Source organism: Camellia sinensis, chromosome 3, assembly GCF_055761805.1.
Source record: "Camellia sinensis isolate YWXY chromosome 3, ASM5576180v1, whole genome shotgun sequence".
NCBI classification, from domain to species: Eukaryota; Viridiplantae; Streptophyta; class Magnoliopsida; order Ericales; family Theaceae; genus Camellia; species Camellia sinensis.
The window spans coordinates 15,204,952-15,213,368 of record NC_138963.1 but is presented as its reverse complement, the minus strand read 5'-3'; the positions used below and the strand labels follow the sequence as shown (position 1 = coordinate 15,213,368).

Sequence of the window (8,417 nt, the reverse complement as noted above, 5' to 3'; positions counted from 1 at the left end):
ATTTGTGGAATCAAGTTTTGTGGAGACAAAAGCATTGAGATTTGAAATCAGCAATGTGAGATTTGGAGGTAGAACAGAGGTGTGTGTAGAAGAACCTATTGCAGCTATGGTGGTTGAATCAGTAGCAGCCATTGAAGCTTCTTGCTTCAAAGATCGAAGCTTAGAAGAGCCTAGGGCTCTGATACCATAAAAAAGATTAAGACTCAATTGAATTGAATGAATTATTACAGAGTTTACAATCTTTATTTATACAAAAACTATATCAGCTAACCTAACCATAACTAACTACTAAACTTAACTATAGTTAAGTTCTAACAAACTATCTACAACTAACTAACTAATTACAACACTGCACGTGTATGGGGCTGCACCTGTGATTGTGTAGACAGTTGGAACTGTGGCTGAGATTGCAGCAGCTCAAGCACTTAGACTCGGATGATTTGGATGATGCTAGCTGCTGTGGTTCAAGTGGTTCAGGTGGTTTATCAATATTAACAATCTGTAAAAAAAATAAAATAACTTTTTTTTTTTTTTTTGGTGATATAGCAAGATATCGCTTTGCAATCCAACCATATTAAAACATCCTAAGATTCATCAGATCTATTGAATGAAACAAATAACAATTACTCAAACATTCTGAATAAATGCTCTCTTAGGCTGAAGCAGAAGAACTTCATGCCCAGCTCCTCTCACTGTGGCAAAGGTTAGTCCATCATACACCTCTGTCCACCATCCTACCTATTTATAGAAAATTAGTATACCATTTACAGAATGTTATTTTCCTAGATGGAGCATTTATTCTTTTCCAACTCAATAGCCACAATCACAAGAGAAGAACACAAAACAAAACACACAGAAAGAGAGAGAGATGAACAGTTTGTAAGGAATTTATCAGAGCAATTACGATGAAAAATCAGAAAACAATAACAGAGAGATGAACAGTTTGTAAGGAATTTGTTATGAAAACACTTCTAATGCAAACAAACAATCAAAAATAAAAAATTGTTTCAAATCATTAGTCTCGCAAAAAAAAAAAAAAAAAAAAAAAATCTCAAATCAAATCAAAATCATTCAGGAGCAGTGAATTATCTATTTTCAATGGCGATTCAAGTCTATGGATACAAATATTTTACCTTAAAATTGACCTATCTCTCTTCAATGGTGATTCAAGTATATGATTAATCAGTATGATTTTACCTCTTTCAATCCTTTTTAGCTTCAGCTTCGAGGAATCAAGCTAATATACCATCGATTTGATTGATCGAGATTTACGCTTCTTTTGGTTGGAAAATTTGGAGATAGATTTAGAAAAGAAAAATATAAAAATTTGTGAAGTGAAATATAAACACAATATTTTATTTATATTTTATTTTATTTATTTATTTATTTATTTTAAATTCTTTTTCAAATTCTTAAACTAAGGGTTGGTTTGGGTGTTCTAAAAAAATACACTTTTTATTTTTTAACGAAAGGATGTGTAGAAAAGTAGAGAAGTGATGTGATGAAAAAAAAATAAAAAAAAAAGATAAATTATATAAGTTATGTCAAACTTACCCTAAATACAGCATTAGGGATGAGAGAGAGAGAGAGAGAGAGAGAGAGAGAGAGAGGGAGGGGGGGAAGAAGGAAATGAAATCCCCATTGCTGAACCTCAAACAATGAAAATAAAATAAAATAATGTATGAGTTAGTTTATTGGGACCAACGAAAGTTGTAGGCAAAAAGTCAATAATTTTTTTTTGGCAATTAAATAGTTTTGTCTTAAAAATGTAACAGTAGGATTAAATATATATTTTTAAATTTTTTTTTATTTTATCTTTAAAAATATAATTTTTAGAGAAAAATTATTTTTACTTCTAAAAATTTGTAAATAAAATCTTAATTTATTATAGTAAGGGCAAAATAATAATTTTACCCTAATGACTTTCCTTACGAGCTATTCTTAAATAATATTGACTTTTTTTTTTAATTTTTTAATAATTTTTTAACTTTTTTAATTTATCCCAAATAAGGCCTAAGTTTAAAAGAAAGCATTTTTTAACTAATCTCCAACAGAAGAGGGTCATGCTAACATGTGTTTTAAGGTAGATATTAAGAAAGTTTAAAAAAGAGGAAATATCATTTCTTCCTTAAGCTATTACGCGTTTTTTACGTTGACCCTCATATTTCAATTTATTTTAATTTAGTACTCGAACTTTTCACAAATTGATCAATTAGATCCCTGCTGTTACATTCCGTCCACAATTGGACGGAATGTGCTGATGTAGGGGACAAATTGATTTTTAAAGTATAGTTTAGGGGGCAAATTGATTTGGGGGGTAAAATGAAAATTTAAATGAATTTTGGTACCATGTCAGCACATTTCATCCAATTATAGACGGAATGCGACGGCAGAGGTCAAATTGATCAAAAATTTAAAAGTTTAGGTATAAAATTGATATTAATCGAAGTCTAGGGATCAACATGAAAAGTGCGTGATAGTTTGGAAGAGAAAATAATATTTCCTCTTTAAAAAATTTGTTCATTTTTTATTACACACTTTCATACAAAATTAATAATTTCTTTTTTAAAAAATAAAAATTAAATAAATAAAAAAGAAGAAGAAGAAATCATCTTAATATTTTTATAACTTCTCAAATCCTCAAGTTTGGTTAGTTTGGAGTTTTGCATCACTTCGTCTGCACCACATTAAGAATTGGGAAATCTCATTGGAATGTGGCAAAATTCTTTATTATTTTTTTAAGGTGAGTTTTAGATGTCTAATTTATATAATATTATTATTAAGAAAATTACAGTGGTAGTTTTTGTAATGGTTTTTTTTTTTTTTTTTGGATGTATTTATTTAGTCCCTATGTTCTAATTACAATATTATTATTCTTTCATTTTGCATTTTGTGTCTAAACAGGTCCAATTGATAACAATCATAAAAATTAATTACATCAATGGTCCTTATATAGTACCAAACACTTTAAAACACTTTTTTTTTTTTTTTTTGTTACAGGAAAATCCTCTCACTCTCCCGCAGGTCCAAGGCAGTGCCCCTTGAGGAGATCACCAGGGTATCCTGTTGTCCGTTCCGAGTAAGAGACTATAACCTGGAAGCTTGTCCCGACCTCCCAAGACAAGCTCCACTTAAGTCAGGACTCGCACAGCTGGGGAGCATTAAACCCACACCAAACTGCTGATTAAGTATCCTGAGGTCAACCTCCTAACCAACTGTGCTAGGCCTAAGAGATTGGCCCAAAGAAGAATCGAACCCAGGACCTAGGGGCTTAAACCCCAGACCCTTACCAGGTTGCCACCCACCCCTGGGTTTTAAAACACTTTTCATTTAGTTAATTAAATAAGTCTTATACAATAGTTTTCAAATTGAAATAAGGTTGCTTGAAAAAACAGTTAAACATGTGTTTAAACTACCCTAAAATTACACCAACTACATCCCATACGTCAAGTCCTATGATGAGAACGTAATTACATTTGGACTTTAAAGCCATCGATGTTACAATCAAAATTTAGACATTATTTTATTTTTATCCTTGTACTTTGTCATGTTTTTCAAAGACACTCCCAGACTATTATTATTTTCACGCGTACCCCTATACTATGTGAATTCCTTTTAATTTTACCCCTGCCGTCTATTTCTATCAAGGAAGTGGACGGAATGGGTGACGTGACCCCCTATACTTTCACATGGAGAGAAAATTAAATAACCTGGCTGAGCATAATCAAGTTACATACATTGGGGTTACTTAGAACTCCCAAAATTGCAATTAGGGCTTTTAATTTTTTAGCAAAATTCCAAAATCAAAGCTGAGAGTGAACAACAACTGTGAAATCACATTCAAATTAAAGGTTGATCGATGGGTTGGGTGCTAAGAGAGAAGAATAACGGTGGAGGAAGACAAACACATGTATATGGTATGTATGTTTTATTATTTTTTTTAATGTTGTTTTAAGTTATTTTTTGTTGTTGTTGGAAATCACATGTGTTTGATGTTAACATTATTTTAGGAAGGTAAAATCTTTGTTTATTTGTATGTGACATGGATTTGTTAATGAAATTTGTTTATATTTGTTTCGGTTTGGACAGTTTTACTTTAAGAAAATCCTTGTTTATGTTTGTTTGAAATTGATGAACACATATGAAATCTTTGTTTTTTTAGTTGTTTGTATTTCACATAAATGACTACTTGTTTATTATTTATCTATCTTTATTGTAATGTAATAGGATTTTATCATTGTGAGTTCCATTGAATAGTAGTGTTAATGGCACATTTCAAATTCAAAATGTAGAAGATGGATCTGGGTATTTTATAATCAAAATGCATCATGGAGGTATGGTGAGGTATATTCCACAGAGGGTTTACAGTGGTTGTATGGTAAGTCATTTTGACTTTTGTCATTCAGATCAAATTTCCATTACAAAGTTGTGTTGCATGGCTAAGGAATTAGGACATAGGCCAAGTAACTATTACAGTAAGGTTAGTGGTTATAGTGGGATGGAGTTATTAAAATTTGATGCTGATGTATTGATGTTAGACACATATGTGGATGAAAACAGAGTAATATATGTTTATATAGGACACAATTTGGATGATTATGTAAGTACACAAAGTAGTCAAGTAGGCTCAAGTGTAGAAACAAGTAAGAGTAAAGGGGTAATGCCTGATGTTGAATTAGAGCAAGATGAAGATAGTGATGAATATGATCCTGACCAGTCAGACTCATCCTCTGATGAGTCTGAAAAATATAATGACAGTGACTATGAGCAAGGTGATGATGATGCTTTATATGATAAACATGTTGACAAAGATGTGAAATTTGGTGGTTTAGGAAGTAGTAAGGATGCTATGGGTGATGTGGCTAACAATGATGACCTACAAAGCATGGACAACTCATCTGATGAGTTAAGAAGCCTTCATAGCTCCTCTGATGAAGATAGTCAGTAAACTAGGATTAAGTATCCTGTTTTCAGTGAGAGTGACATGCATAATCTTACATTCCAACTTGGCATGGAGTTCAAAACAAATGTGTTTTTTTAGAGATACTGTGAAGGAGTATGCTATTAAGTGGGTCAAACAAATCACATTTACTAAGAGTGACAAACAGAGGGTTAGGGCAGAGTGCAAATCGGGTTGTCCTTAGGTTTGCTATGCTTCTTTTGTGAAGGGTGAAGGGGTGTTTAGAATCAAAACTTTTGTAGATGAACACATATGCAACAAAACATTTGATATGCTACATGTGAGTAGTAGATGATTGTCAATAAGTATTGGGAAAGGATTAGGTTAAACCCTAACTGGCCAATTAAGTCATTGGCAGACACCATTACAACAGAGCACAATGTCAAAGTTGACCTGCAGAAAGTGAGAAGGGCAAAAATTAAGGCTCTCACAATAATTGAGGGTACTGCATCTGAACAATTTGCAATGCTTTGGGGTTATGTAGAAAAGATTAGAAGTAGTAATCCAGGAACAACAATTTCCATGAAGGTGAAAGAAGTTCCAAAAGTTCATGAAGAGGATGCGCAAATGCCCAAGTTTAAGAGATTGTATTTGAAGAAGAGTTTCCAAAATGCTTGTAGACCAGTCATTGGAGTGGATGGTTGTCATTTAAAAAGGCCACATGGCGGAGTGTTGTTGACTGTAGTGGGGATGGATGCAAATAATTGTATATTCCTATTTGCCTATGCCATTATTGAGAAGGAGAAGAAGAAAACACGGTTGTGGTTTCTGAATTTGTTGGGGAAAGACTTGAATATTGTGAATTCTCATTATTACACTTTCATAAGTGACAAACAGAAGGGCCTAATTGATGCAGTGGCTGAGCTCTTTCCAAATGTCTCACGTAGGTTTTGTGTAAGGCATTTGTACAACAATTTCAAGGGTTAATTTAAAGGTAGAGTATTGAAGGATTTGTTATGGAAGGCAGCCAGGGCAACCACTGTTGGTGTATTCACTAAAGTTATGGAAGAAATGAAAGGAGTTGATGAAAAAGCATACAATTGGTTTGCTAGAAGAGCACCAATCCATTAGAGTAGGAGTCACTTTCACAGTTTCCCTAAGTGTGACATTTTGTTGAATAATCTTTGTGAGTGTTTCAATGAAAGCATATTGTAGGCTAAGGATCAACCTGTGCTGTCCATGTTAAAGAAGATAAGAGTAATGTTGATGAAAACAGTTCAAAAAAGAAATGAAGCAATGAAAAGGTACAACAGAAGTGATATATGTCCTAAGATTTAGAAGATTTTGGAAAACGTCAAGGTGGGTGCAGTTGGATGGATTCCTAGATGGAATGGGGGTTCTCAATATGAAGTTGTTGGCCCATATGGTGAGCAATATAAGGTGGACTTGAAAGAATGGACTTGTGGATGTAGGAAATGGGATCTGTCAGGCCTTCATTGTGTCCATGTTGTGGCTGCTGCAAACTATATGGATGAAAAACCAAAAAAGTATGTGCATCATTACTATAAAGTTGAAAACTACCTGAGGATTTATAAGAACATGTTGACTCCAATCAATGGTAGACAAGTCAATATGGTAAAGTGCTACCACCTGATGTAAAGAAGAGAGTTGGGAGGCCAAGACTGAAAAGAGGAAGGGCACAGATGTCCCAATTGATGCAACTGATTCAAGTAAGCCGGGAAGGAGGGGAACTCAGATGACATGCAAGAATTGTGGGAAGTTGGGACACAACAAAAAGACATGCAAAGTCAAAGGCCAATTCACCTACCTGAAAGACCCTATGAGTTCCAGTCAAGTAATTTATATTTATTTATTTTTTTCAATTTTGTTAACTTACACATTGCTAACTTTTGTTTTTTAGTTTTTGCAGTGCCAGCATGAAGGAAGCCAATGTCAGGCCCAGACTGAATAGGAGCCAAACTTAAAGTCAGGTAAAATAAAGCCTGGTTGGGAGTCAGGTTACAAAAGCAACTCAAGTTAGGAAGAAGAAGCAGGCTGTAAGTTTTGCAAAGGCCTCTTCGTTGCATATGTCCTAACAATGATGATGGCTATTATAGGTAACAAGGAGAAAGGTTATGAGAACAACTGACTCAACTCCATTGCATGCAAGTTAGGATGTGCCAGGGTCTGCAGTAACTTCCAATACTAACATTCCTGTGCAAGCTCAAATGAGATGGAGAGGAAGAGTGGTGTACAATGCTAGTGATGTCAAATCTGTTGTGGGTCAAACCAAGAATGCAGCTAACACAGAGTAATGGATGTGAAGGACCACCGTTTTTTTTTTTTAAAATGTTGGAGAAGGTTTTTGCTACTTTTGTTCATGAAATACAATGTAATGGATGTGAATGTTTTTGCTACTTTTGTTCATATTCCATAACCTTCATAGTGGTAGGGGCTTTTTGTACATTTGAAGCCTAGTTTTTGTATTGGCTGCCCCTTTCTTAGTATATGTTTTGAACAACAAGAGTGGCGAGTGTATAATTGATCAACGTTTGAATGATAATTTACTGTTGATTTGCTGTTGTTTCCAAGTCATGATGTTCATTGGTTATGTTCACAATTGTTGATATTCATTGTTCATTGGTGATGTTCATTGTTTATTGAATTTGGAGTGATAATTATGGTCACAAATTGTGTACCTACTTCTGTATGTTTCCTTTGTCTATGTCAGAGTCAGAAAACACAAAATAATGGAGACAACATTAATAAGTCACCAAGTGCACAATTTTCATCTCAAAAACATATTTTCTATTAACAACACTTCACCCATTGCATATGATTCATAAACAGGATATAGACTTCATTCATTCTTACACTACCATACAACTTCAAACTTTACATTTTAAACCATATTCCTACAACCAACCATGACAAAACCAAGCAAATCCATAGTTTCCTCTCTCTTCGAGTCCTTCTCTTCAGTTGTGCTTTCATTTTATTTATAGTGATCTCGGTTTTCCTCTCATGTTTACTGTATTCCGGACTCGGTTCCGTTGGTAGTTGTTGTTGTCTGTATTTCATTTCTGTCCTTTAACTCTTTGTATTTGAGTTTAGAATTGCCTTAGGCGTGTTTCGAACAGGTTGGTTGAGCTTTTGTCCCAACTCTTGTTGCCCAGATTTTTAGTGATCCGCTCGAGCGGGTCTTCTTGCGCTCGAGCGGAGTTTGCATACCTTCAGTAGTTTGTCCGTCTGCAAAAAAATACTACAGATGTGTTTTTCACACTCGAACGGATTTCTTTACGCTCGAGCGGGTATCCTTGCGCTCGAGCGGATGTTCAATGTCTGTAAAAATACTGGAAGAAGGTAATCTACGCTCGAGCGGGTGGAGTTTTGCAGTTGTGTCTTGGAGCTCGAGCGTGTATCCTTGCGCTCGAGCGGGTCCAGTTTTTGTGTTTGACGCTCGAGCGTCCTATTCTCTGCTGTAACAGGTCATACGTATATCAGTTGGCAGCTGGGC

At 34.5% G+C, this 8,417-nt stretch overlaps 1 long non-coding RNA gene across 1 annotated transcript; it reads left to right on the top strand.

Moving 5' to 3' along the window:
* Nucleotides 1-576: 576 nt before the first annotated feature.
* LOC145822348 (uncharacterized) lies at nucleotides 577-7,606 on the top strand. Its single transcript, XR_014363475.1, has 3 exons — nucleotides 577-703; nucleotides 3,001-6,891; nucleotides 7,018-7,606. It is a non-coding gene; the product is annotated as an uncharacterized LOC145822348 (long non-coding RNA).
* The last annotated feature ends 811 nt before the right edge of the window (nucleotides 7,607-8,417 follow it).